We start from the raw sequence: 27,746 nt of genomic DNA, 5'->3' as shown, positions 1-27,746 counted from the left end.
GTCAGATATGTCCAAAACAAGAAGGGTCCCCTCGTGCAAGGTCTGGCTGACTTGCATGATTGTGCCAGAGAAAGCTGTCTTGAGGACGAAAGTTTTAAAATCAAGGACAACATGGAGGTAATCCTTAATTCCCCACACAAAGACTATGAAGAAGACAAGTGTGAGGGAATGTCCACGGTCTATGTGGATGGGTGCTCCTACCATGTTGACAACAACTGGGAAAAGGAACTTGTGGCCGGTGTAGGGAATGCATGGGTGAATGATGCCCCAGTACCCTCTGCTGGGTACAAAATCGGTCCCTGAAGTAGTCAAGTGGCAGAACGGATGGTTGTGCATCAAGCCATCATAGCTGCTGTCCAACACCAACTCCACAAACTGGTGATAATCACTGAGTCAGATTATGTACGGAACGGGTTTGTGGAGCACCTGGTTAACTGCAAAACCAGAGGCATGTTATGTGCTAATAACAAACCATTAAAGTACAGAAAATGTATATAAAATATTGATGATCTGGTCACCTCGAATGGGATGACCATCTACTGGAAAAAGATCAAGGGTCATTCTAAAGTAGAGGGACCAGACAAAACTGGAAATGACCAATCTGATCAGCTGGCCAAAACCAGAGACATCCAAGGGGATCTACCTGAGATCGAGTCCCTGTTGGGGGAAATCCAGGTCACTGCTATCACTAGGTCCCAGACAAATGCTTACAATGAACTCTCAACTGCACAATGGAATAAGGAGACCGCAGATGTTGATTTGATTACAGCTCAAAAAGAGGATCCAATAATTGGTAAGTTTTATCAACACATTGAGGACCCTGAGAACTTTCCCCTGATGGATATCGATTACATTGTGAAAGAGGACCTCAGAGTGTTGATGAAATGTCCAAAAATGTTCCAAATCCAAGACGGTTTGCTGATTAGGAGATCCATATCTGGCCATGACCAGTGGGTGGTCCCTACCTCATTCCGGAGCCTGATGCTAAGTCACACCCATGATGCGGCCATAGCCGGTCATCGGGGGTTTCATATGACACTAGAAATCTTGTGAGAGGTTGCATACTGGCCACACATGGGGCAGGACTTCGACCAATACTTGAAGGGGTGTCTTGTGTGTGCACAATTTCAGCCAACATCACTCACACACCATGCTCCCCTCCAAAAGAGGGGGATAACACTGCCTTGGTCAGATTTACAAGTCGACTTTATCGGGCCCGTGATTCGCTCCTCTAGGGGGAACAAGTATATGTTGACCGTAATATGCTTGTTAACTAAATGGGTGGAATGTCTTCCGGCCCCAAATTGCAAGGAAGAAACAGCAGCTGTCCTAATGATGAATCACATCTTCTCGCCTTATGGACTACCCCAAAGGATTGAGTCAGACCAAGGCAGCCACTTCACCAGTGAAGTGATGACAAAGATGTGGGAGATACTTGGGGTCAAAAAGAAACTACACATTGCCTACCGGCTGTCCTCTAGTGGTGGAGTTGAGAGGTATAATAAAACTATTGTGAGCATTTAAAAAAAGTTTGTGGCAGATTCTGGGCCAAGTTGGGACATTCGACTATCCCTTGTCCTGATGGCTATCAGATAAACCCCTTCTTCTGCAACAAAAATGTCTCCATTTGAGCTGATGACTGGACGAAGGATGGTGCTACCCCAGCATCTGCTCTACAGAACCCAAGAGCAGACCTTGATAAATGCCTCCACAACTCATGAGCCTGTCGAGAATCTGAGAAAACACCTTCAACATGCTTTTGCCTATGTTCAGCAGAATCTAGAAAGATCTGCAGACAGTATGAAGACCCACTACTGTCTTAAGACGACTAAAAAGGAATATCAAGTAGGAGACGGGGTCTACTTGTACAATTTCCAAAGGAACCAAGCCAAAGTGCAAATTCCTCTCAACTTTGCGGGGTCCTTTTGCACTTGTGGATAGAATTTCACCAGTCGCCTATAGAATCCGCATCCCCAAGGGCAGTTTGGAAGAAGGGGAAGACAAGTGGGTCCACATAAACCAGCGGAAGAGTTGCCATCCCAGGCATACTTTGCGGCAAATAGAGGCGCCAACTGGAAACCTAGAGGTGGAAAATCCAGAAACATAAAAGAATCACTACATTTTCACCGTGTATGTGCAAGAAGAGTGTTAAGACCATTAGAAAACATACATGGGGAATATTGCCAATTATAACCAGTGCAAGTGTCTTTCCCACTGCTGACATCCCCAGATGATGTGTGGACACAGTAGTGGGAAAATATCCATAACCATGCTCTGGTCTATCTTCTAGCATCTGTACTAAGAATCATCCAAAAGATTACCAGGGAGGACCTCTTGGGGACCGGGAGGAAAGACCCAAGAAGCCTGGAGTGCCGCTCCATACTCCCAAACAGAACCAGCAATACACCCAACCAGAACCAGCAATACTCCCAACCAGAACCAGCAATACTCCTGACCAGAATCAGAGAGGAGAGCGGGTCGCCTCCAGCACTGATGGTAGAAGCGACTGAAGTTCTCCACATGGACAGAAAAAGAACATCCCAATCTCCTGACTTCCCCTTGATGGGAGGTCAAAACCAAGTTGGGAGGAGGGCTATGTGGGATGTATTGACCCACTCCGCTATGCTATGCGGCATCACCCTGCCAGTTATGGTGACAGGAACAGCAAAATGGCTGCAAAACCCTTTTGCGTGCACAAAATGCCTGAAAATCGCACTTTTCAATGCACAGAAAGATGGTTGCCCAATCTGCCACGCATGTTATCAGTGGTGGAACATAGCTCTCACTACTGAAATGTGTCACTGGGGTTCACAACAATTGAAAGCGGAGTACAGAAGGAAAAAGCAGTGCTTTGCTAAATAAAACTTCAAATATTGCTTTAAATCACCTTTTCTTTGCTGCTGAAACTTCAGAATGCCGGTACATGACCCCTTCCAAATATTAAAAATTCTCGTTGGGTGCTACAATTCACTTAGTTTAAGGAATCACTGTGAACTTACAACGTCCTGAAAGGCTAAGATCAAAAAGAGATCTCCACAGCACAAGTGGCCCGCCTGTGGATCTGTCAAAGAATCTCTGTGCAGCAGAGGTCTATCTGTGATGACAGCTGTCAGGGGCCTTCCTGATTAAACTTTAAAATGTTATAACTGAAAGTCAAATGTTTGCAATATAAGAGGCCTGTTACTGATAGTAACCCATATTGTAGTTGTTTTTGATCCCATATGTTTCAAATCTTGAATGAGAATTCTATCTGTTATTTGATGCAACAAGTTTGTTTTGTGCTAAAGTAAAGCCAAAAGAATTTAACAATTAAATTAGGCCTGGCTGGGGGGTGTAATTCTATCCAGGGGGAGGGCATTCCTCTCAGCAGATGCTGGCTGAACTGTGCTAATTACAGGCTGGGCCAGACTATTGTCTCCAGCCCAGGACTAAACAATGGACATCCTCCAACCTAGGATATTGAAGGTGTGAAAGGTCATAAAACTACTGCAGCCCAGGAAACTCCTGGCTGACAGAAGAACATTCCAAAGGAGGGGGCTACCACATGTTTCAAGGAGTGACACATACTGACCATTTGGTGTTAACAGGATATGTAATGGACATTTTTAGAAGGTGTATAACTTATTATCAGAAGGGGTGCAAAATCTGAAAATGGAGATTTATTAACCTAATTTTTAGCACTACCTTTGAAAACTTAGTAAAACTGTGTAGCTTATTCTGAACAGGAATGGCAATAAATGTGGGTTTATGGGGACTGCATTTCAGCTAGAATTGTGAAACTTTATACACACATTCCCATGGTAAACGTGCATATTTTTGGAATTTTACAGAAATATTGGAACATGTTCCCATTACAAAACTGACAAAATTCTGCAGAAAGTTGAAACAAAGTCTCAGAGCTGTGGGAATTTGAGGAGCAGATACTCCATAAAATATGCCATCTGTGTATGTGATTGTTATAGAGTTTGCACATGTGTAAATATGTGTTTTGCCAAAATTAGACTTTGTGTTCCAGTGGCTAGGGGTGGATTCTCAGCATCATAAAATAAACCATAAAGATGACACTCTGTTTCTCTCCTCCTATGAAGGCAGAGAGTAGACTCTGACCCAATCACCTTTCACAGGGGCAAGCTTAGCTAAGCCGGCCCAATACTCCCCTTTTGTGATGTCATCTATCATAATATATAGCGACAGCTGACAACACATAGGGAGTTCTGCAACTTTTCTATCTCTTGACTTCTGGCGGAGCACTCTGCTGCTGAAATCTACATCTTCCTTGTTCCAGACTCCAGAAACTTGGCAAAGCAAAGGCCTACGCATAGCTGAACCATTCTCAGCTAGGCCTCAAATTCTAGAAAAGAATCCCAAAAGTCTTAGGGAAAGCATCATAATACAGCTGGGTGTGCTGTTAATGCTTGCCTGCTGAATTGAAATATCCTAAGAACCAAGAAGGGGAGATCCTGTGCAGTCCTGTGCCGTGCTGTGACCAGAGAGCCATGCTGACCCTGTACAGTCCATTGTGCCCAGCTGTCAGTCCCTGATAGTTCCAAGTCAAAGTTCCAGAATCCTGACGGTGCAAAATCTTAAATCCATTTGTTTTGTGAGTATTAACAGGAAGCTAGAAACTGTTGATTACCGTGCATTATCTTGTCCCTTCCTAACCTCTGAACTATCCTTACTTCCATAATCAGTAAAATTGTCTAAATCCATAGCGAAATCTTATTCTCTCTATCGGTAAAAGCATCCTTGTCCTAGTCATTTTGTCAACTTTGATCTATTAATTTAATTCGAGTGACCAGCCTAGCGCTCCAGGGTGGACATTGCGGAACCAGTATTGAGTCGTGAATCACTCCTGACTCTTATGTTGTGCCATCCTGGTGGCTTAGCTTGGATGCTCTAGTCCATAGTCAATATTTTTCTGATTTTAAAACTGAAGCCTCTGTCCAAATTCTCGTGCCTATTTTACAAAAACGACCTTTACTAAAACCTCTATAACTCCCTCAGTTTTTGTGATAGAAATGAAATGTCAACTCCTAGTTGTACCTACTTGTTCTATGTCATTCCCCCACCCTCCTAGAGCATGATAGCTGTGATTCTAAACCTCCTTTCAGGAATTTCTTTAGGGATTTGATATTTGTTCCTTTTTATACTTCTGTCTTTTTGTATTGCGATTCTTTTCTTGTTTAAGGCCTTTGGCTTTTTACTCAACTGGTAACATACTTTCTTACATGCAACAGACCACACACCACTTTGACGAATAGTATGACAAACCAGTAGAGCCAACAAAGAGATTCAAAGAGGCCAGAGAAGATGTTAATAAAGCAGTTCATTATGCACTAAAAGTATAGTTATTTTTCATTATACATCTTGCAGGGAGTTTCCAGCCCTTCCATCGATTTTTAAAATTCCGTTATAAGGATTCTAGGGTGAAGATGAATCCTGTGAGTGCTGCTGGCGAATTAACCCACTCTCATGTGTTCTATTCCTATTCCATGATACCCAGAAATGCCTGTCCTCTTTCGGACAACATCATAACCACATGGCCATTTTCATCCCAAAGGCTTTTGTACAATTCCTAAAATGGCCTCCCCTCTTCTGACCAACATCAAGACAACTTGTTATCACCTTCCCTATTACCAAAAGCTCTCAAAACAGGTTGGATCAAAAGAATGCCTTATTGACAGATCACTGTGTAACTTAGGCTGGGTAACTTAACAGACTGGAATTACACCCATATTTTCAAGACAGAGAAGGTAGGCCGGCATAATAGAGTATCTTTTTAATTTACACTTTATTTTGACCTTGATCAATTCTTCATTGAAAAAAGCCTTAAATGGGCATATTTTAGTTACTACTGGAAATTATCCTAGGTTTACCGCATATTATTAATATTATTGTTATGGGATGTGCAGCTATTACTTAATCCTGGTATCTGCTATTCTCCTATCTTGCTTGGTACCCTAACATTAAGTCCTATGACTCTTAGGGCCTCATTACGAGTATGCCGGTAAAACCGTGTTCATTACCGGCATGCCGGAATGAGCGGGTCCGTGCACGTATGAACCCGCTAATAGCGGGTCATTACGAGGGCGCGAGCACGCGCGTTCCCCCATGCCGTTAGTGGCAACACCGCCATGCCGATAAAGGGCCTCCAAGCCCCCTATACCGGCATTGCGGGGCCCTACCATTGCGCTATCGTCTCACACTAACCCGTAAATACCGGCACGGTAATACCACCATGGTATTCCCGTGTTCGCAAAAAACAGACCCGAAAATTATGTCATCGCGCAGGAACGGGAAATGGGCCGGCGGCCATCTTTAAAAACACAATCCATTGCCATCCTCCATTACTCCCACTACACCCGTGTTGTTGAGTGCTAAAACAGAACCAGGATGTCAAAGGCCACCGGAAAAAGCAAACAAAGCAAACAAAGGAAGAGGAAGCAGCGCTTCTCAGATGCAGAATTGACAATGCTAGCAGACACCCTACAACAGCATGCTGACATTATCCGAAGCACGGACCTCAAGCATGCGGCCCAAACGCATAAAAAACAGGTGTGGCAGGAGGTTGCGCAGAGGGTAACAGCAGTGGGGGTTACTCCAAGGAGTGTCCGGGATTGCAGAAAGCGCTGGGACGACCTCCGCCTCCGTGTGCGGAAGATCCTTGCGGAGAACCGGAGGGCCGCAATGGCGACAGGCGGTGTCACACATTCCCCTATTAAGCTCACCACATGGGAGGAGATTGCAAGTGGATTCATCGATCCAGAATCCATCGAGGGGATTGGAGAGCAGGAGTACGGGGCAGCTACTACAACAGAGGAAGGTGAGTGAACCATCACATCCACCTATAACAAAACATGATGTGACACAAGTGAGGTGGGAATCAGAATAGGCAAGGCAATTCCCATACCCAAGGCAACATCAACTCACCAACAGAATATTGATTGCCACCCCCTGCACCACACGCATGCTGCGTGAAATCTGTAAACCCACCCATGCCCATGTCCCCCCCACACCTAGACAATCCATTGCCACCAGCCATGCAATCATTGCCAACATGTCCCCTCAGTACACCAAATGCCACACAACAGAAATGAAATCATGCCTGAATGTATCAAGATATAACACTGCCACAAATCACAACTGCCATTTGGCAATCTCACTGATGACCTGCATCTCTTCTATCCCCCAGGCACTGATGAGGAAGGTGGAACCCAGGACAGGGGGTCAGGCACATCCAGTGCAAGCAAGGAGACCAGGGACACCGCAACCCCCTCCTCCAAAAGATTTCCTGTGACCACTCCCAGTGTGCCACGCAAGGCATCATCTCTGCAGGGGGCACCTGCTGCAACAGTGCCAGCTGTACCGCCGGCCACCACGGACGTCCTGTCCACAGAGGTGGTTGAAGAGGCCGAAGATTTTTCGGGATCGCCCAGCCCAACACCCATTGCCCCCCCCCGTGGAGACAGAGAGCCTAGATGACCCATGTCTCCATGACTCCGATTTAGGGGACTCGGACATCGGCATATTTGAGGACGACAGTGCCCAGGACGAGGGCCCCACGCAGGTGCCTGCCACCACCCAGCCCTCTACCACCCAGCCCTCCGCCACCCAGCCCTCCACCACCCAGCCCTCCGCCAACCAGCCCTCCGCCACCCAGCCCTCCACCACCCAGCCCTCCACCGGTACACCTGCGACAGAAACCCCCTTTGAGGTCCATCTGGCAAGGGTGGAGGCCCGTCAAGACGAGATGCTGCAGATAATGCGGCAACAGGTTGTTGCCGGTAATGAGGCCATGAAGGCCATAGCCACGGCCATTGCCGCAAACACAGCAGCCGTGGAGGCGTCCACGTCTGCATTCAGGCAGTGCATGGGGTCACTGACCGAGGCCCTACTAGCCAACATCAGGCAAGTGCAGCAGGCACACCATGGGTCTGACAGAGGATTGACAATTGACACCTCGACCACGTCAACACCTTCCACCTCTGTCCAATCAAGCCCCGTGCGCTTAACGCGCAGGAGTGCACGGTGCATGGCCATGGCACCCCAGACTTGAAAGTCGCCAAAAAGTGACTTTTTGAAAAATGGAAGAAATGTGAGCAGTAGGATTGTTGAAGGCAACACTGTTCGTTGCACACATGGGGATATCTGGGATCTGTGGTGTGGGTGAGGGAGTTTGTTGGGCTGTTCACTGGGGTCTGTGGGGTGGGTGAGGGAGTTTGTTGGGGGATCGTGGGAGGGGGGAGTGGGCACAGTTTTGCACTTTCATATAATACACAAGTTTTCTGGAGAACAATCCATGGATGGACATTGTCATTTTTGGTGTGCATCCATTTAATGTGTTACGGTGTTCAGTCTCAAAATTACAACATTCCCTTTGTGCATTTTCACATTGGCCCAGTGTCTGACTGACAAAAGTCATTCATGGTCCCTGTGTCTTAAAAGTATTTGTCAATTAGTGCTTGGCGTACAGCATGGCCGTCCCGTGCATCACATACTGGCAGGGGGGCTCCTTTGCCTCCGTCTCCATCCCCTTCATCCTCACCCGGGCCATGCATGTCAATGTCAGGTGGCAGTGGTACATTCCTTCGGACGCACATGTTGTGCAGCATGACACAGGCCATGGTGATCTTTGCCACCTTCTCAGGCCTATATAGGAGTGCCCCACCAGACCTGCTTAGGTAGCGGAACCGCGCCTTCAACAGGCCAAAGGTCTGCTCAATCACGACACGGGTACGAGTGTGCACACGATTGTACTCCCCTTCATGGCTGTTCTGCGGGTTCCACACAGGGGTAAGTAGCCACGGCCTCAAGGGATATCCTCCATCACCTGCAAGCAGATACAAATAGGTGTGTGTCACTCTGAACTGACACCTTCAGGGAGCACGGTCATGGCAGCAGCTATTAGGTGTGAGCATGCACATGTCCCTGTACGTGTACCAAATAGTCACCTATACGGGATGTATACTGGAAAGAGGTGTGGAACACTGGATGGGGTTGAATAGATGATGCAGGGTATAATCATGCATGCTGAGGCAGATGTGCTGTGGCAGTGCAACAATGTTTAGCCTCCAATTCATGCTGTGTACTCTTTACTTTGCATGGTCACACTGGCCGCATTGGCACAGTTGCCATCCTATTCAGTCATGCATTGCTTGCCATCACCATGGTGCCCCGGTTGTGCCTCTTACTTGTTGTCATCCATTTGCATTATTTGTGATATGTGGCCCAGTGATGTGTCATTTTCCGTTTGGCTTTGTCAGGTGAGGAGTGTTTAGCTCTGCATTCATTCTCCACTCACTGGCTATTGCCACCCAGGTGTACTTTTAACCCCCCCTTTCCCACCCTGGTAAACTACCCCCCCCTTCCCACCCTGGTAAACTATCCCCCCCTTTCCCACCCAGGTGTACTATCCCCCCCTTCTGCATCCGCACACATGAGTACCCCACAGCATGGCCATGGGCCTGTTGTGCAACTCACCGAGCAGCCAGGCACGTGGTCCAGCATGTCGCTCCATGTGACGGGGTAGCGTGGAGTTGCGCAGTACCATGGCATCATGTGTGGATCCAGAAAATCTGGCGCAGCAATGGGTGATGATTTTGCTGGAGTCACATACCATTTGCACATTGATGGAGTGGTATTGCTTGTGATTGCGGTACACCGCCTCTATGGCATGGGGGACTACCAATTCCACATGGGTGCAGTCGATGGCACCAACACAATTGGGCATGCCGGCCAGTGCATGGAAGCCTACTTTGGTTTCGGCTATCTCCTGGCTAGTCCGTGGTAGGGATATGTGGGTGCTTGCGTGCTTCAGGAGGGCATCCAGCACTTGGTTCAGCATGCGTGAGAATAGTGGTTGTGAAATGCCATGCAGCTGGCCCACTGTGTGTTGGTAGGTGCCTGTGGCCAGGAAGTGTAGCACAGACACCACCTTCAGTAGTGGGGGGATGGCAGTGCGTATTTGTATGTGGCTGGCAATGTCGTTGTGTATCATGTCCACTATGGTGGTGATGGTGTCACGGTCCAACCGGTACAGGGTGTGGATCTGCTCAGGGGTTAGGTTGAAAGGGCTGGGTCTGGTGCAAGGGATTGGTGGCTGCCTAAAAGGCGCTGGTGGCTGCGCTGGTGGTAATTACTGGGCCTGTCTCACCCTCCTTCTCCTCCTGCGTCTCCTCTGTGCTGCCTGTTCTTGCTGCTGAAGTTGTTGTTGTTGTTGCTGTTGTTGCTGTAGTTGTAGCAGTATAGGCATGTCCTCCTGCGCCATGATTGCAAATGCTAGTGGTAGCATTTTGGTGTAGGAAGGGGTGTGGTGTGTAGGTGTGCTCCTTTTGTACTGGACCACTCTGCATTGCCTACACCTGTGGGGGGGGTTGTGGTGTGTGGGTGTGCTCAGTTCATACTGGCACAGCCTCCTTTGACTCCACCTGTGGGGATTGTGTGCACCTGTGGCAGCTGCCTTGTATCTTGGTTGCTGTTTGCGGGTGATCCGCGATGCCTGTTTTTCCGGCATCATGCAGCCCGTTATTACCGTGTTACCGTGTTCGCGATGCCGGTATTTGCATGTTTGCGTGGGTTGTGATTGCCCCCTATTACCGGCATGCCGCTATTTACTACCTGAGGAGGCGCGTGTACGCGCCTATGCCGCTATTAGCAGCACCGTAAATAACGGTGCCGTTAATACCGGGTTTGTGGGTCAGAATGCTACGGAACGTTAAATGATGCCGGTATTTACATACCGGCATCATTTTTCCCTTACCGGCATAACTCGTAATGAGGCCCTTACTGTTAGTTACTACATGCTGTCGAAACTGATTTCTATCCCGTTGTTTCGCATTACTGATTTATCTGTGGTTGAGGGGCCTCATTATTGGGATGCATCCTCTGCTTACATGGGTCAAACATGGCAGGATTATGTGCCACCTAGTGTTTACTATGTTTTTATTGTGATAATAACTTGGAAACAATGGACACATTCAGGGAATGTTATTCTGCTACACCAGTTTATCAGTTTGCACTTTCTCAACTGGATATGGGCAATATACCTTTTCAGAGTTAGTCAGTATCTGATCCACCAATTAAGGATGGGACATATAGTTTGAGTCACAATACTCTCTTGTATCACTTCCAGGTGTATTGGTAGCCAACTCCTGTATAATACTATGAAGACTTCAGTATTAGCATAATGTCTTCGCTTATATCGCTCTCAGTGGACTCACTCAAAATTTGGACTCCTTATCTGATCTTTTACTACCTGCACTCATTGCTTCAACATAAGCAGTGTGACAGCAATGGACCGCAAAAGCTTTCCAATCCACCATTGACATTTTCCTCTTGTATTAAAGGAACACTCGTGATGCATTTTGACAAGTTACCCTCGATTGAGGAACCTAGTTAAACACGTTTTACTTTATTAATCTGTCTATCCCTTTCCTCTGACTTGTTTTAACATCAGCATTCATATTTTCCCAGAATTGTGTTTCTGGAATGTACCTGTGGTACTAAAATACTCACCACCAGGTAATTGAACCTTAGATACCTTTTTGTATTGTCTGAGGATTCTAACGAGCCCCATAAGGATCAACACCTCACCATTTATATCGTCTTGTACTCCAGATCTGCCTGGAAAAACAGTCCATATGTTATCACAAAACCTACGTCATTGCATCAGCATGTTTTAGAATTAAGTCCACTATTTTAGGATAGCATGCATCCATGCAAATTCAAAACATCCCCCACTGCACCCACTTCCACCATCTGCAACCTCTTTTGCTTGCTTTCATCCATTTTCACACCCCATCGTCCAACATCCTAATGTTTGGTCTTCCCGGCCAAGGGCACAATACTCACATTTTCAGACAAAGATGTGTACACTGAAGTGGCTATAGTGGGGATTCAGCACAGTACAAAAGCATATTAAAAAATAACATAACTTTGAAGGCTAGTGGGTTACTGGATAAAAGTAGTACAATCTTTTTACTCATGTGGAATCAGTCTTAAAGAGAATGTTTAAAAAGTTATGTCTGGAGGTTTCTGCCAACTCCCTTGCTCTATGTCCCAAGTCTTTCAAACATGGGTGTAGTCAGGTTGCTGTTTGAAGGTGATCTCAATCATTTCCAAGGAAATGCTTGTTGATGCTTGTGCTGAGGTCTGAGGAACTGCTTTGCCAAAGACTCCAGTATTTTATAGACACTGATTTCAATAGAGCTCTTTGTGTCTATTGGTAATCATCGGTGTGCTTTCTATGCTGTGGTTATAGGAGCTCATGGTTTAAGTCCAGACGAAGCTGGCTTCTTCTTTTGAGATCAATTAAAGCAGCAGCATTTGTTGTTTATTAAGTCCCAGCTAGGGACTGTTACAGTACCCTAGCCTTGAGAAGATGAGAGCTTGGTTGCTTCGATATTTTGGGGGCATTTCAAGGTAGGGTACACTTTTCTCAAGCTATCTAGTTAAAAAGGAGACTTTATAAATATTACTTGAAATTGCCTATGGCATCTTGATGTTTGAAAGCAAGTTATTCAGCCTAGATATTTGTATTGTCCCAGAGTGGTGGGTGAAGGTTCCATTAAGAGAGGAGACATTGGAAATGGGCTTTAGAGTTGGGAGACCAAACATGTTTCTCTCTGTTTCCATTGCATTTAAGCATATGTTGTATGTTGTCCATTCTTGGACCTTTCGTAGGAAGGATGTGATGCAGCGATTATAACACTATTACTGAGACCCTGAAGACCACCAAATGTGTACTGAGGTACTCCAGAAGCTGAGCATGAAATCTTAACCTTTCCTTTCTTCCACCGGCATAATCTTGGCATAGATATCTTCAACACAAACATATATTGTTATGTACATATATGTAACCAATGTTGGCTCTCAGTTTGTTGGCTTGTGCTGTGACATTTCTGACATGTTTCTTGTGCAATGTTCTTGCTTATTTTTATTCATTTAATGTATTTAGAGCACCCTATCCAAAATCAGTCGAGTGCTTTACAGCAAATAAAAGAGCAAAGGATAGAGCCAACAAGATCATAGAGGTTTGGGATGGAGGGTGTGGTCCTGATAGCTAGGAATGTGGAGGGCTTTAAAGGGCTGCATTTTCAGTGCCAGAAAAATGTAAGAGGGGGGAGCAAAGTCTTCTTTTTGATAGATTACCAGGTTCTAGGTGCTTACCAAGAGAGGTTCGCTGATGCCGTTATGGCTTTTTAAACTTTAGGAATGACCAGTATTAATGGAGATGTGCGTCTTGTTGATCTGTTCACAATGTCCATACTAGGTAGGTGGTGAAGAAAGGGGGGCCTATTGAAGAAGAATGCTGGATTTCCATCAAGGATACAGTTTATTGCCTATGAATTGATGTATTTGGGCACATCGAGTTTCTGAGCTCATACCATGGGCAAGCTCTGGGTATGGATACATGTGCCATTGATGTTTATTTGGGGGGAAGCTTGGCCTCAGTCAAATAGTACATCTAGTCCTACAAGTGATTAAAAAACTATTATGTTAGGTCACTGATTTTCTAAAGTGCATTGGTTCTGCAAAGTTATCTTGGGATTAATGCTTCTATCTATGGAAGCAAAGAATGGGGATTTAAACAACCTGGTGTTCCAGGATTTACAATATAACAGGATTGTTCTACTGCTAAATGCTTCTTGAGAGAGGATTCCACCTTTTTTGCCACACTAAGAACACACATTGGCTAAAGCCAATAATTGTGGATCTTTTATAGGCATTAAGTAGAAATGTGCCCACGTCATTTGCCAAAGAGTTACAAAGCATTTTCATCAAATTTTGGGATACCTACCTCTTTGGTGAGCTGTTGCCATTTTATGGTCAGGTACTACCATAATTTGCCAGGCTTTGTCATGACATGTTTCTCAGTGAGTGGGCAGGATGCAACATCAATGTACCCTGAATTCAGGGAGTAACAGGACAACTCATAAACATACTTGGCACTGTATGAGAACCTGGGTGTATCATCAGAATTTGTTGGAATTCAACTGCAACTGGAAAATACATGGAGTGAGGAGGGGGATGTTGGTGGTATGATGGTGCTGTCTGATACGGTTATTGGGGAAGAGGCAAGGGGGAAGATAGTCTGGGTGAGTGAGGGTAAGCTGGAGTGAGCGCGTGGATGGGGTAAGCTGGAGATGAGCTGGTGTGGGTGGGTTGGGGTATGCTGGAGTGGGCTGCTGGTGGTATGCATAGGTGAACTATGGTAGGTTAGTGATAGTATGGTGCTGTGAGATAGAATTAGTGGGTGATAGGTAAGGTGAACTGGGTTGAGCTGAGGAGGGTGAATTGGGTTGATGTGGGGTGATTGACAGAGAACTTTGGTTGACGGATGTAGGCTGCGGTATGCTAGAGTTGGTGAGTGGGTGTAACATTGGGTGAGCTCTGGTGGGTGGTATATTGAAAGCTGGGTTGAGCAAAGTTTGTTTTGTAAGGCTATGGTGAGCTAAGGTGGCTGGGAATAGGTTAGAGAAGCAAGGGTTGGTGGATTTGTGTAGACTATGGAAAGATAGAGTGGGCTGAACTTGGGGGGTTGAAACAGGGTAGGCTTGAAGGATTTAGGGTGTCAGTATGCTGTAGAAAGGTAAGTTGGGTGCAGTAAGTTGTGGTAAGGCCATGTGAGCTAATTTGAGTAAGCATTTCTATATTTGTATGTGTTTTATATAGCATAAATCTAGCTAGAGAGCAATGGAGTGCTGCATAAGAGTTAAAGGAACAGAAGGGCAGTTTACAATGGTCCTTAGTGGTGGTAGAACTGGGGTCAGAGTTACCTAAGTTACACCTAGGCATTCCCAGAGGAGCAGGGATTTTAGTTCTTTCCTGAACTGCAGGAACATTGGAGCTGTCCTGATTGCCACAGAGATGGTGTTTCAGTATGCCTGGACATAGTATGCTAAGGACTGTTAACTGTTCTTTTGCCCTGTGGGCTAGTTTAGTTTCCAGCCTAGCAATAGTTTGGCTCCTAGAGGAACTTGCACCACCCAAGGTGCTAAGTTCATCTGTAAGGTAAGTGCCGTCCAAGCAGTGGTTGCCTTGTAGATGACACAGGCAATTTTGAAAGAGATCCTGGCAGGCAAATGGAGCCAGTGACCTTTGCGCAGGATGTGAGAGATGTGGTCAAACCTTTTAGACATGGTCATAACACAGGCTGCACTGTGATCTACTGATTTGAGGGCAGCTAGGTTTAGCCCGGTCAGGAGGCCATTACCCACATCAATGTGTGCAATCGCCAGATTTTGAGCCACAGTCCAAAAGTCCTGGGGAGGGAGTAAGTGCTTAATCTTGCAGAGGAGCATGATATGGTACCACATGATCTGGGCTTTCTTGTGGATGTGCTGGTGAATGGAGATGTTTCTGTCCATGATGAGCCCAAGACATTTGGTGGATGGTGCAAGATCAGTGGGAGGGGTGCATTCACCCAGGTGCATCACATGCAGCTAAAAGGAGATGCTTTTCTGTTTGGTGGTTTAGGTGAGGAGCACAAATTCCATTTAGGTATGCACTTGTCATCCATGCTTAAATGGTGGCAAGGAATCTTTACAGGTGAGAGATGTTATTAGAGCAGTTTGTTTTAAGATAGGTATATCACCTGGGTACTGGTGTAGCAAGATGTGTGGGCCTTTATGGAGTGATCCTAGCAGTTCCACATATAGATTAAAGATCACCAGGGAAAGGGTTGAGCCCCATGGCACTCTGCAGGTAACCAGGTGGTAGTCTCATTTGAAGGTGCCCAACTGGAAAGCCTAGTATAACTGTTCCCACTCTACACTTTCTTTGTTAAATGGGGCTGATCAGAGTCTGGTGATTCACCATATGTTAGGTGGTTGTTAGGTGGTTGTTAGGTCCAGGAGGAAACACAGGCAGGAATCTCCTTTGTTCGTGAGATGGGGAGCACCAATGATGACCTGCATGGTGGCTGTTTCAGTGCTGCATTTAGGATAGAACCTGTATTGGTAGTCCTGGAGCAGTGCTTACTTGGTTATTTGCTCATTCATTTGATTTGCCACTACCGTCTCAATGATTTTAACAATGAATGGGAAGTTGGTGATTGGTAAATAGTTGGTGAGCTCCTCTGGATCCAATGTGGATTTATTAAGGAGTGGTTGGATTAGCCCTGTTTTAAGTAGTTTGGGAAAATGCCATGGTTGAGGGAGGCATTACAAATCCAAAGGAGGGGAAAGAGAGCATGACCTGTGATCTTTTAGGTAAGTAGGATGTCATCAGAGGAGGTTTGCATAGGAGCTTTGCATTAGTGACAAACATATCAGGGAGGTCCTTGATGGCAAGAGGATTGAAGTCAGTCCAGGGTAGGGGGTGGCCTCTAGTGGGATAGATAGTTGTGAAGATGATTTGGAGGCATCAGTGTGATTGTGCATTGTGTGACTATTGTGAAGAGGGCTTTGCTTCTATCAGAGAGTGCAACAATTCTTAAGGAGCAGAAGGAGGTTTCAGGTTAAAAAATCAGGGCCCGCAGGTTGAATGTATGGCCTTATGGGTTAGGAGGTCCTCAGGTTTCCGAATTTTGTGAGATGTATTTCATGTGCTCTGATTGTGCATTTGCTGTCAGCTAATTCCTGGGTGCAGCATGGGATGGATTGTATGATGATGATGCCCCATATTTTCAAGGGGATGTGTGTTTTGACAAACTCCATTAAGGTTTAGTTGAAGGTTTCCATTTACATTGTTGGTCACAGGGAGGTTGGTTAGGGTGATTTCCAATGCTTCCTCCAGAGTCTTTTGAAGGAGCAACGTGCGAACATGTCCGGTTTGCCCTATGCTTTATGGGAAGTGAGGGTGTGTGAAAAAGTGAAAGGGGTTGCTATATGTCTGTACAGGTCAGTGGGGTGGGTTTGAAGTATTTGCTGGGGGGGGAGGGTGAAAGAATTACGTTTAACATGCTTCCTTGATGAGGGTTGCAGTTTTCAAATGTTGTGTTTTGCAGGTATTCTGAAAGGCTATTGAGAGCATTGCTGGTGTTTTTAGTTGCCTAGTTCTAGATAGGTTGAAGGACTCAAGGAAGATGCTGGTAGAATGGGTGACCAAAACAGTTGATTTCATCCATGAAAGTGCCTCAACTATCAGGTGGATGGTATATGAGGTAAAACATGCAGTCTCCTTACGTGATAGTGGGAACTGACATTTAATGAGCTCCACCGATTCTAATGGTGTTTGGCTGCACACAGTACAAGGCCATTCGATCCTAAAGGTGATCTCTCATGATCTTCTCTGACTAGTCAGCATTTTGAATGCTATATCCGGGTTGGATGAGGATATTGAAGACATGAGAGGAAGTGGGCCAGAGCCAGTTTTCACTGATGAAGATGGCATCTGGCTTATGCGAAGTGATGAGATTGGTGATGTTGGGAACGTTAATATGCTTGGGTAGGCAGCTTGTAGACTGAGGTGAAATATGAGGGCTTGCATGAGGTTTGAGGTGAGCTTCAGCTTAGCTACAGTATGATGGGTGTGTGTGGTATGGGCTGAGCTAGGGAAGGTGGGGTTAAACTGGGGTGAGAATGGGGCTACAGGGTACAGCTGGACTGACCTAGGAACGGTAGGTGGGTGCAAGATCATCTAGGTGAAATGGCTAGGCAGAATCAAATCTGGAGTAGGGATGGCTGAGCAGGAGGTGAGATGGGGTAGGTGGTTGACATGGTGGGGTGAGCTAAAGTGGGTGCTAAATTGTGGTGTGCTGAGTATCGGTGTTGATCTAAATTAGGATATAATTCTCTTCTGAGCTAGAGGGTGATGGTATTAAGATTGGGTGGGTGTGTGCTCACCTGAGTGGCTGGGTGTTCACCTGGGGGGAGCTACGATTGTTAGGTGGTAACCTTAGCTATGGTGTTTGGGTGAGGGTAGGCTGGGGTGATTTTATGGGCATACGATAGTCTAAGGAGGATGTTTGGGATGAGATGGGTTGAACAAGGGATTGTGGAGCTATTATAAGATGAGTTGAGCTAGCGACTGTGGATGAGGTGTGAGATAATTCAATTAGGTTGGGTGGGATTAGCTGGATTGAGCTGCAGTAAGATTGCCTGAGCTATGGTGGTGGAATGGTGGTTTGGGTTAAACTGATTTGAGCTCCGAGTGAACTGGATTAGGCAAGAGTCAATGGGTCATTATGAGCTGGGTTGAGGTTTTGTAAATTGGGATGAGATAGATTGTGTATGTGACCTGGGGTAAGAGAGGTTTGATTTATATATATATATTGTTAATGTATAGAATGACATGATTAAGTAGAATGTGGTGAAGTATATTTAATATATTCTTGTACTTGTGTTTTTTTGTATTGTAATATGATTTCATATGTGGATAAAAGTGTATAAGGATTTATGGAAACCATAAATACACTATAATTAAATACATTAAATTCATAAATATGAGAGGTTTGATGGATTTTGTGAGCTGATCTAGTGGGCTGGGTTGAGTGACAGTGGGTGGGTGTTGGGAGCTGGGTTGAGGTGTGGGCATGTGCTTGATGAGCTGTGTTGGGTGGATAGGTGAGAATGTGTTGGCATGAGCTAGTTCTGCATGTGGAGGTAAACTGCAGTGAGGTGTGTGGTTTGTTGTTGAGGGATGTGTATTGGTGGAGGTGAGCCTGGAAGAAATAGCGAGGGTGTGTGTGGGGGATCTGGGGTGCACTAGGAAATGAACTGGGTTGAGGCAAGATAGATTGTTCCTGAGCAGAATTGACCTATGGTGGCTTGGTGGGAGAGCTTAGTTGAGTTAAGGTAGATGGTTGGATGGGAGCTGAGTTAAGCTAGGATGGCCAAGGCTGAGCTTGGATGTGTAGATAGGGTAATCTGGGTTGATCCTGTGCTGAGTTGAGCTATGGCATATTGAACTACTGTGGTTCCAGACCAGTGAGCTAATGTGACGTGATCATTGGATAGGAGACTGGATGACCTATATGCTGAGTTGCAAAAGGGTGGGTGGCTATTGGTTAAATGTTCTATGGTAGGCTGCAGTAAACTGGTTTGTGCTAGAGACGGATGAGTGAGTGGTGCATGTGAGTTGGCTGAGCTTGTTCTGTGAGATAGGGTGAAAGTGGGTGGATGGGCAGTGGTGATCTGGATCAATGCTGGATGTGTGGCATGGAGCGGGGTGGAACTAAGGTTGGTGGAGGTCAGCTGGGATGAGCAGAGGTGTGTATGAGGCAAAATGTCTGGGGCAAGTTGTTCAATATGGGTTGGGCTGATCTAGATTAGATGTTTTGACCTAGGCTGTCGGGTCTGGGTGAGGTAATGTGGGTGGGTTGATCTAGGGTGGATGGGGATGAGCTAGGTAAAGTTAGTGTGGTGGTGAGCAAGGGAGGGTGGTGAGGATCTAGGGTTGGTGGGGATGTGAATAGGTGTGAATAGGTGTACACTAGCATGTGTGGGTGGATGTAAATGGGGTGAGCAAGGGTGTGTGGGTGGTTGTAAAATGGGGGTGAGCTAGGGTAGGGAGAGCTATGTTGAACTTGTGAGCTAGGGGTGGGGAGTGATGTTGATTTTGGGTGGGTTTGTGATGATGAGTGATGGCAAGATAGCATGCATAGCATGCATGGGAGGGGCTGAAATAGGATAGGTGGGTCTAGGTAAACAAGCTTGCAATATACTGTTGAGTGGGTGTGAGCAGAGGCGAGCTAAGGTGGCCAGGGATGGCCCATGTGAGCTAGGGTAGGCATGGGTGAGATATGGAGGAGTGTAAGGGGATGAGCTAGGGTGCATCTGCAGGTAGGCATGAGCTTGGGTACACTCTAGGGGAATGTGGTGAGAGAGGTGTTGTGCATTTGAGGTTGGAAGGGTGGGAACTGGGAGATCAGTCAGGGTCCTGATTTGATCTAGCATGGTTGATGGTGTGGTGCAATAAGCTAACGTGGGAGGGGTGTGATGGGAGTTTGAGTGAGCTATGGTGGGCTAGCCTATTTGAGGTAGGTTAGGTGGTGAAAGGTGGTAAACAGGAAGAGCAGGTGGTGAAGTGCATGGGTGGGAGGCTGAGTTCCGCAATAGTAAGCTAGTTTGGATGGGCGTGGGTGACTGGAGGTGCACTAGTGAACTAGAGTAGGTGTGTAGGGTTGAGCTATGGTTCAAAGGTGAAGAGGGATGAGGCTGTGTGAGTAAATAAGATGAAATAGGGGGTGTTAGAAATAAATCCTCTACTTTTCCTCCAAAAATTGGTGGAATTACTGTGGCAGAAGTACCGCCTGCTGTAATTCTGCCAAAATCCTCATGGAGTCCTATGGACTCCAAAAATGGGAATTTCCACCAACCTACCACCACTTGTAATCCCACGGCAAATCCACAGGATCAAGTGGCGGTAACGGTTATCGTGTTTGGCAGTATTTCAGCAGATTTACCATCAAAATACCACCAAATTCATAATGAGACATATTTGTCAACCACTGTGTCCACCTAAGGTGCAGGAATGCATGACCAAGCATTAGCTAGTATAAGATTTTTTTTATCCGATCAATCCCAGATGGTGACTCTTCCACCCTACGACAGTTCATGATAAAATCATTATGGGACACAATTTGGACCTGATCCCTCTCGGACACAGTGGTTCTCCAATAACTACATGACTCTCCTTGACAGCTTGCTCCCAGAGGATTTTAATATTCTAGTGAATAACAGAGAAAATGGGTTGGACGAGTAGCCCTCATATTCCCTAACTCAAGTACTCCGTTCTGCAATTTCCCAATGCCAAATAATTCGTTCTATTATACTGAGAATGTATAATTGAGCAAACCTTTCACTTGCACCCAATAAGAGTACCAAACTTGGGTTTTGGGTATCTGACCATGTCTTTAGTGTATGATATTTGCTAGACATGCAAGGTCTCACACCGTCAGATAATCTGGTATAGTAGGCAAATGCACAACTAACATGCATTGGCAATGGCAACAGTTTGGGCTTTTGTGTAGGAATGGAAAAGGCACTTGCCAGTGCTGCCAATGTGGTATTAATTGGCCATTAATGGTAGCAGTTGCACAATTATGTGAGTACCTGGGCATCTAATACCAGTTCCTGGCAAATGCCTAATACCTATTCACAAGCCAAAACAGTTGGCTTTGCCAATGCTTGTTTTTAATAGGACTTCAGTGATGGACACACATAGTGCTTATAAATCGAGTGGCTAAAGGCAGACCTGGTTATGTAATTTCTATTACATCAGTAGCAGGTTTACATCTCCAATTAAGTCATTAACTCTCAGAAGACTGCTTTGAAAAAAACACTGGCAGGCACTTTGAGTGCAACGTTTGATGGTAAGGCTTAATTAAAGCAAGCTCAAGGAGTTCCCATGAGGAGGTGTTTGGGGGCTGGAGGGACGGGAACTGGGTGGTAATGGCCTTAGGGCTTAGCATAGGCAGTCAATGGGTGGGCAAATAACCAAACAACACATACAAGCTGTGTGTCCCTCCTCATATGCCCTTTCTCCCTATCTGTACTCTAATGCAATAGTTTCGGCTTATATGTGGCGAAGGTGCCACCTAATGGGTCAAACTAAAAAAGGACTAAACAACACACAATTTGTCTGCCAAGATGAAATGTGCATTCAAGAAAATAATATTTCATGACTTTATTGGTAAGAGCATTTTAAAGATATGCTTTGAATGAAAAATTGAAGCAAGCACGTGAACCTTTTTCAAACAAGTCTTAAAAGTGTATCAAGGCATGTTGTTAGCATTCTACTTTAATGAACCGAGAACACACGTTTGGATAGATACTCTAAGAAATGAAAGGTTGCTTATTTTGTGTATTGCTGTTTCCCTTTGTAGGAAATGCTGGCTCGGCTGTATTTCAGCCTTTGCACCTTTCACGGGCCAGCAAGATTAATGGCAGGTTAGTATCCCTCATGGGGAGCTCTAAAGATACACCCTGTCCTATTTCAAATAAAATATACAGCGGTACAAATTCAGAGCAGAGTAATAAAGTCATTGCATTGGATGGATACCATTTTCAGGCTTAGAAAAATAGCAAAACTCCGACTGCAGTACTGTTGAGAATGAGTAATGTGTCCTGGCAGTCATGGTTTTATCAGCTCATAATGCCCATAAGGTAAGGTGCAAGATTTGTATTAGAAAAAGATCTTCCACGCACAAAACTCAACATGACAGATGCGTGTTACAAGCAATTCATTTGGAAGCGTATCTATGCTGTGCTACAAAACTAGACCAATTTACTAGGACATAGATAACCATTCAACGGGCACTTATTGTGAGTCAAACCCCGTGAGGGCGAAACGTTAAAAACGTGCAAACTAAATGCATAAGAAATGTTTGCCTGTTTTTCCACTCCAGGGCGTTTTTTGGCAGGTGGAGCTGGGGTACGAAAATGAAAGTTACATTTCCTTCTGCCCTAACTGCTGCTCCTGCCAAAATGTTATGCATTAGCAAAAGCATCAGTTTGCATGCACGTATCGCACTTGAAGTGAATGTAAGTGCACGCTTTTCCGGTCAAGTACCTTCCACTTTAATTTCAACATTTTCATGGTGGAGTGCAAAAGTGCAGTGTAAAAAGATGGCGTACATGCTTGTTGCCCACAATTTTGCACTTCTCCATGCAAAAAGAGTAAACGCGGCCTGCCATGTACCCATGGCAGGCATTGTTTATAATGGATTTCTATGGAATGTACCTGCTTTTTTGCTGGTGAAAAAACCAGGCTGATTCCATAGTGATACGCAGCATTTACGCCTGCATGCAAATGCATGCTGAAGCAGATGCTGGGGTGTTTGTGTGGTGGAGAGGAAGGGTGAGGCAAGCAGGACTTTTACCCATTTAATTAACGGTATGTCTCAATGAAACTGAGCCTCATTGTGATTAATTGGGTCTGAAAGAACGTGTTCATGGATTGCATGTAATATGTGCATAGACATGTAGAAAAACAGGTTGCCTGGACATTTTGGGGGTCATTTTCAAATGAACTGAAGCATAATTGGAAAGTGTAGAACCATTTGGCACTTTACAATTGCACTTCAGTTCATTTTAAAGACGGCAGCAAAGCAAATATAGCATCTCTGCATTGATTTCCTCCTCCATCTCAGAAGAGCATTTGGTTTTACTTCTGCATGCGATTTTCATGCAGTCGTAAAACCAAACATTCCAGTAGAATGCACATTGCCTTTACACCTGGTGTACAGCAAACAGGTTCCATTAAAAAATGCCACCTGCGAAGCGTATTTGCGTGCAGTGCTTTAAATCTCTCAAAGCAGAGATTAAAATTGTAGAGTAAAATCAATTTCACTACGCTTTACTCTTTGGTTTAGACTCTCCACTTCAAGAGTGTCAAAAATCGCATGCAGGGGACCCGACAGCACGTAGGTGCACACACAGGCGGTCACTGGCATGAAATTTGTGATTTTTTAAAAAAAAGTTCACCCCTTTATGTGTTATGAATGATAACTATAGAATCTACTCTCAGGAAAGCGTCTGTACAATGCTGTAGAATGCTAACTGTTGAATCTACTCTCAGGAAAGTGTCAGTAGAATGCTGTAGAATACTAACTGTAGAATCTACTCTCAGGAAAGTGTCGTAGAATGCTGTAGAATGCTAACTGTTGAATCTACTCTCAGGAAAGTGTCAGTAGAATGCTGTAGAATGCTAACTGTAGAATCTACTCTCAGGAAAGTGTCCGTAGAATGCTGTAGAATGCTTACTGTAGAATCTACTCTCAGGAAAGTGTCCGTAGAATGCTTTAGAATGCTAACTGTCGAATCTACACTCAGGAAAATGTCAGTAGAATGCTGTAGAATGCTAACTGTAGAATCTACTCTCAGGAAAGTGTCCTTAGAATGCTGTAGAATGCTAACTGTAGAATCTACTCTCAGGAAAGTGTCAGTAGAATGCTGTAGAGCGCTAACTGTAGAATCTACTCTCAGGAAAGGGTCTGTACAATGGTGTAGAATGCTAACTGTCGAATCTACTCTCAGGAAAGCGTCAGTAGAATGCTGTAGAATGCTAACTGTAGAATCTACTCTCAGGAAAGTGTCCATAGAATGCTGTAGAATGCTAACTGTAGAATATACTCTCAGCAAAGTGTTAGTAGAATGCTGTAGAATGCTAACTGTAGAATCTACTCTCATTAAAGTGTCAGTAGAATTCTGTAATTCTTTAAAGAGGTCTCTTTAGAAGGTAAGACTGGGGTCACACTGGCCCAGATTCAGAGATTGGATGTGGCAGCATTTCCCATTGGTGTGTAAAGATGGAAAAACTACACACTTTTGTACGCATTAGAGGAACTGTCCTAAAACTACAAGGTGTGTCCTATTAATGGAACTTCATAAGATCATGTAAGAGTCACTATCTGTGAAGATGGCAGCGCCAACTGTTTTGTTAAGAAGGCAGTCCATTAAGTTTACAGACTTCTATTCTATTCTGAAGAATTTTTGTATAGCCCCAACACACCCGCAGCCCTCAGGGCGCTCATTTGACCAAGACAACAGAAACACAAAAAGCAGCTGAGGTAGTGCGGAGGTATGAAAAGAGCGGCAGAGTCCTAGACTCATCCTTCATCAAACAAATGTGTTTTCAAGGTGATCATAAATTGGGCAATTGATGGCATCTGTTTTAGAGACTGCGGAAGGTCAGTCAAGACCCTTGGTGCCCAAGCATAAAAGATCAGGCCTCCAAAACCTTTTAAGGAGCGTCTATGCTGCATCAACAGGTCCTTGCTGTTTGAGCGTAAAACACACCTGTGCGGCAGCCTCATGATGCATGAGCTAAGGTAGCCTGGGGCATCACCTGCTAAACATTTGTAGACCATACAGGATGCTTTGAAGCAAATCCTCTGATGGACTGGGAGCCAATGTAGCTTCTTGCAGGCAGCAATGATATGATCTCTACACGTCAATCTGCACACAGCTCTAACTGCACAATTTTGCATGGTTTGCAGTCTCTTCTCATTTGCCTGCGAAGAGCCAACCAGTAGCCCATTATAATAATCCAACCTAGAATTTATTGTAGCTGTCGCGATCAGAGACCTATTTTCCTCCGATAGATACAAGCATATGTTGGTTTAAATCTATAATTTGCTCTGCCAACCCCGAGAACAATTTCTCAACATGCCCCTAAGGAAAATTCAAGTCAGATGCATTCTCCAAACAAGTTGTTGGAGATTACTTTAAACTCAATGAATTTGGCCATCCAATCAATGGCCAAACTGTTTGAAACTATGGAACTTAAAATTGCCACTCAATACAAACATATTGAGCAGCTCTTGCTGTGGCAGCATTCTGTAACTCTATATTTAGAGGGAAACAGGGAGAGTCTGTCAAAGGCTGTGATTGAGGTAGATTTGAAATCCCAAACAAACGCATTTACTCAAACCGCTGGTTCAGCACAATAGGAGCCAGGACGGTTTTTGAGTAAATCTGTTCTGCCTTATTTTGCAGAAGTCATAATCGAGGAAACTGATGTCGCACAGGGGGAAAATGATTTGGGGTCTCGAAATGAAAATGAAACAGTGGGAGGTAGTGGTAACAATAAATCTGTCAACAGTAAATCTCAATTTGTACCTAAACCATTATACCCTATGTTTGTAGCAGCTATTCAAAAAACTCAAGTTCCCAAGATGGACAAAAAGGTAACATTTGATCTTGAAAAAAGACGAAAAATTAAAAAAATACAAAGTCCAATTTTACATCTCGGACAAAGCAATTTGTTAAAAGGCTACCTTGTCCAGAAATTAATAAAAAGGTTAAAGAAATCACTAAGAAATACAAAGCCCAAGCCCAGTTAGCACAGCAAAAATAAGTGATTACATTATAAAAGGGGACGACTTCCATTCCCTCGTATAAACCGCTGGGTGATCTAATTGACGCGGTTTCAGCCCCCAATCCATCTAAGGATGCACCTCAAAGGAAAAAAGGCAAATCTAAGAAGATGTTGAAACTCCAAACTCCACAGATATCTAAATCCATATGGAAAGGTGACATTCACTTGCAGGAAATTCGGCGTGCAGTTGATGAATACATGGGTGCACATTCACACCAAGCATTACCTCTAAAACACGTTTCCGAACGAAAATCACATTCAAGTGAAAAAAATTTAGAACAAGATTTCTTACCGGAGAGTGAATATCCGATGGCCTCTATGGGTGGTGTTTCCGCATCATTGTGCGCGGATGACAACCTAGAACCATCTAATAAGGCACACTTACAGAGTGCACCATTTCCAAATGTAGGCCCCGGATTATCTCACTCTGAAATCAAACAGATAATTACCTCTACCATCTCAGAGGTTTTACAAAATAGACCAGTGGAGTCACGACAAGCACTCAATTCACAGGCCCTACCTGACCGAGATTCCAATAAAAGTGCTTTGAAAATCAAGCAACCAGCTCCTTTCTGGTTAACATTAAAATGTTGTCCTCGTCCGGCCACCCAATACATGCTTAATCGAAAATCTGTGTTAGAGATTCCCTCGGAAATTCCAGCTTTGGATGACATAAAATCAGTTGACATCGAACAGGTGGAATTTCTTTTGAGGGGAGATGGGACCGAGGTAAGAATATGGATAAACTCCAAAGTAATTTGGAACATGATTTGGGCAGAAAAGGCTCACCTGTTTGAATTGGGTTTCATACTCTTGAAAGAAGTGCACTCTCCACAACAGCTGAAGGGGGACTCGGTCTCTCCAACTTTTGACAACTTTCATTCAGACATGGGTAAAAATCAAGAAAAAAATGTAGCCTGTGCTTGCAAGCAGCAAGGCAAGTCTCATTAGTGCTTACCCCAGAAAGATCAGCTCCTGTCATTGGTTAGCTGGAATTCGAGAGGTTTTAGACATCTTCTAAATAAACCCACAGAGCTATCCACACATGATATAATGATGCTCCAAGAGACGGGGCACATAGAGCCTCCTGTGTGGAATGGCTTTGACCTCCAAGTAATCAAGGCAGAGCAAGGGAGGCCTACATCAGGCTTGCTGCCAAACAGAGCTCACTCATAAAGATTGAGTATTGGGATTCACCAAACCCGTACATCCAGCTGGTCAGGGCTCAACATAATCTAAAATCCTTTGCCCTGATCAACTTGTATTGGAATCCCGAGGCCATGTCAGATGATCAATTTTTGGAGGACCTCACCGGTGTACTGGACATGATTTTGCTCGATCCCTGCATATGTTACACCATTATTGCAGGTGATTTCAATCTACACTGTTTCTCTCAGCAACAAATCCATGACAGCAGGCGGCTGACGAAATGGTTACACTTGGCACGATCAAGAAATGTATCAGTTTTGAATGGCTCCTTTCCTTCTGACAACCCTCCAAAAGTGACTTGGCAGAGAGGAAATAGCGCCGGTATAATAGATTACATCTATGTGGACGAGAACATCATGTCACAAATCAGGTCTTTTCAAGTGTGCCAAAATACTTTGAGTGATCATAACATGTTGTGCATGAAATGGGTAGTCAAGAAATTGGTAAACAAGGTGCCTTTTGAATATATGCAAGGTAATGTAATTGTAAATATGGCCCGAAATAGACTTTCGTGGAATAGCAAATCGCTTAAAGCGTTTGGGGAATATTATGCATGGTTACTTGGTCAAGCAAATCTAAGCCAAAATATCGAGGTAGTAACTTACGCTGATGCTATGCAGAAGTTCCAACCCACTTTAAGATCACATACACAGAAGCAAGCTCCTCACTTACACAATTTTAGTAAGGAAGTCAAAGACAGGAAAATACAATTCAGGTATGAAAAACGTCAGGCATTACAATTGTCATTAGCTTCACAAGCTAAGGCCCTAACA

The sequence above is a fragment of the Ambystoma mexicanum genome, chromosome 6p (genome assembly GCF_040938575.1).
Source record: "Ambystoma mexicanum isolate Mex_15411 chromosome 6p, UKY_AmexF1_1, whole genome shotgun sequence".
NCBI lineage: Eukaryota > Metazoa > Chordata > Amphibia > Caudata > Ambystomatidae > Ambystoma > Ambystoma mexicanum.
Note: the sequence above shows the minus strand (reverse complement) of the source record.